The sequence below is a fragment of the Tupaia chinensis genome, unplaced genomic scaffold, assembly GCF_000334495.1.
Source record: "Tupaia chinensis unplaced genomic scaffold, TupChi_1.0 Scaffold138665_1, whole genome shotgun sequence".
In the NCBI taxonomy this organism is placed as follows: domain Eukaryota; kingdom Metazoa; phylum Chordata; class Mammalia; order Scandentia; family Tupaiidae; genus Tupaia; species Tupaia belangeri.
The window spans coordinates 1,342,214-1,345,391 of NW_006198557.1; positions in this window are offsets into that span (position 1 = coordinate 1,342,214).

A 3,178-nucleotide genomic window follows, 5' to 3' on the forward strand; every position below is an offset into this window, starting at 1 on the left:
CATCCCCCCTGGGGGGTGATTTCTCGCTTTCTGTCTCTATGTCTCTCTCTGTCTGTCTGGCGAGCGCACGCGCCCTACAGTGAAAATCTCTCAAAAACAAAAAACAAAACAAACAAACAAAAAAAAAACAAACAAAAAAAGAGTGAGAGAGAGAGAGAAGGAAAGTGAGAAAGCAAACTGCCAGGTCTGGGACTTGAACTGCAGCCAGCCATGTGGGAGTCCAGCGTCCTTAACCACCAGACCACCTGCCAGCTCCTAAGCTGCAGTTTTAAGAAAAAAGGGCCAGCAAGTGGCAAGGTGTTAAGGCAGACTCCCACATGGGCAACCATGGTTCGAGTCCCGGACCTGGTGACTTGCTTTTTCTCTCTCCCCCTCTCTCTGTTGAGTGCACATGCTCTATAGCAAATTAAATATTAATAATAAATAAAGTTAAATAATTCTTTTTTAAAAAGTGCAGGGCCCGGTAGTTGGCATGGTGGTTAAGGGCGCTGGACTCCCATATGGCTGATCGCAGTTTAAGTCCCGAACCTGGCGGCTTGCTTTCTCTCTCTCTCTAGGCAAATTAAAATAAATGAATAAATAAAGTTAAAAAATTAAAAAAAAAAAAGGCGTGAAGGGCTTCCTGCCAAGCTGACACACAACTGTGTCCCCCCACCCACCGCTGTCTGTTCAGAGTCTGGGCCACTGGGCCGACCCAGGCCTGCAGCCTCCATGCTCCGTGCTTTGCAGGGGGAAGAGGAGGGCTGTCCAGGACACTGACCTGCCTTATCGGGCTCTGGTGGCCTGGGCAGGGGCGTCTGGAAATTCTGCCTCGGTTCTCAGGCGGGAAACGCTAAATATTTACACTTGGGGCCCCAGGACCGAGGGGCCGGCTCCACTCCCAGGGTGCGGGGTGCAGGGGGGTGGTTACTGAGACTTCTCAATCTTTTCTCCCGTCGCCTCCCCTTCCCCAGCTCAGAGGCCCTGCTGGACCCTCAGCAGTTCTGGACTCCAGAGTTCCTGGTGCCTGCCGTGAGCCTTCCTGGATTCGGGGTCTCGGTGCTGAGAGGTGAGAGGGTGTGGACGTGAGCGGAGATGGGTTCTGTCTGGTGGGAGACCCTGGCTTCGTCCTTGTGCCAGGCTGTGGGCGTGCAGGGGGGTGCGTTGGTTCGATCCCTGTGGTGGGGTGCAGTGTCTCCGAGGAGCAGCGAGGACCCTGCCTGCCCTCATACTTGGTGCTTGGTGAGGGCAGAAGTGAACACTCCCCTCTGCAGCTCAGAACTCTCCATGGCTCCCACTGACCCAGAGCAAAACTCCGGGCCCAGCACAATTTTCCCCAAACCCTCCCCGCCCCTTCCCCTTGCTCACTCTGCGCCAGGCTCTCACACCTCCCTGATCTTCTATGGGCAGTTTGAAAGCAAGGGCCAGGCTAGCCAGTGGCACAGTGGTGAAGGCGGCTGGATTCCACATGGCCAACTGCACGGTTCGAGTCCCAGACCCGGTGGCTTGAGAATCTCACGGGATGCGTGTGCGTGTGTGCTCCAAAACCCAAGAGGAGAATGGAGGAGAAGGAATTGCAGTGTGGTTGTCCCCCCTTGGGGGTGCTTTCTCAATTTCCTTCTCTTCCACTCTCTGGCTAAGAGAAAAAAAAAAAGAGACCCCGTTCCAGGCTGGGAAAACAGACCTGAATCTAGGGCTTGCCTGGCGTGTCTGAGACAGACAAGGACGTGGGTGGAGAGTGGGAGTAGGTGAGGGCAGCAGAGGACAAGACAGTGCAGGACCTTGGCCACCGGGAGGACTTGGGCTTCTCCTTTAAGTGAGGTGGGAGCCACAGAGGGTTCTGAGCAGGGGGAGGTGAACCGGCTTGAGCGTCCATAGGAATCTTCTTGCCGCTCTGAGGGGAGCCGACCAGAGGCTGAGACTGGAGACCAGGGAGGCAGCTGGTGAAGGAAATCCAGATGGTGTCTTGAGCTGAGTGGGTGGGAGGGGAGAAGGGGACGTGGAGGAACTCAGGGTCTAAACAGAAGAGCGGACAAGCCTGGCCGATAGGTCACATCCGCTGTCATGAAGGACGAACTCACGGGTAACTTCTTATTCTCGTTTTTTAGGGTTTTTTTTGCCATCGGGCACATGCGCTTACTGGAGAGAGACAGAGAGACTGGGAGAAATCCCCCCTGGAGGTAGTGGCCATGCCAAAGTTTTGGGGGCATGAGAGAGAGAGAGAGAAACCCCCACCTGGGAGCATAGCCACACTGCAATCCCTCCTCCCCTATTTTCCTCTCAGGACTTTGGGCAGGCACGCACATGCGCCTGGCATGATTTTCAAGCAGCCGGGTCCTGGACTTGAACCCCGGTTGACCACATGGGAGTCCAGCCCCATAACCACCACGCCACCTTCTGGCCTCAGATGACTCAGATTTTGGTTTGTGGAGGTGAAAGATGGGGTGTCCACTCCTGAGACAGATGCGTTAGTGGGACGTGCCCCTCAATCACCTCGCCTTTGCCCACCCCCTCGCTCTCTGCTCTCTCTCCAGCCTCTGGGAGTTTCCTTTAGTAATACATCAGGAGGCCCAGCCCAGGCCCTTTGCACCTGCCGTTCCCTGCCCCGAGGACACACTTCTCTCCAGACACCCCTATGGTTTTTCTTCCTTGTTTCAGATGTCACCTCCTCCAGGAAGCCTTCCCTCTTTGTACCCATCACCTCTTAGGCTACCCCGGCTCCGTCGCCAGGTCCCTTCCCCAAGTTTTGAAGCTCTGTTAACCCTATAATTAGCGTCTTGCCCAGCAGGGCGGGGATTTCTGTTTTCCTGGCGTTTACAACGGGGCGGGCACACAGTACACGCTCAGTGAATGCATGACTTGAGCTCTGTAGAAGGCCAGGGCGGGGTCCCCGGACATATGTGGACCCGGAGCCCCGCAGTGTAGACACGCTGGGAGTCCGGATCCGAGAATGGGCTCCGCGGCCCTCACGTCCTTGCACATTGATCCTTCGCTTGCAGGTGTGCCATGTCGCCGCCCTGGCTGTGCGCGCTGTCGCTGCTGCTCCTGCTGGGTGCGTCCTGGGCGCGGGCGGGCGCCCCGCGCTGCACCTACACCTTCGTGCTGCCCCAGCAGAAGTTCACGGGTGCCGTGTGCTGGAGCGGAGCGGCGCCCGCGCGCCGGGCGCCCGAAGCCGCCAACGCCAGCGAGGTGGAGGCGC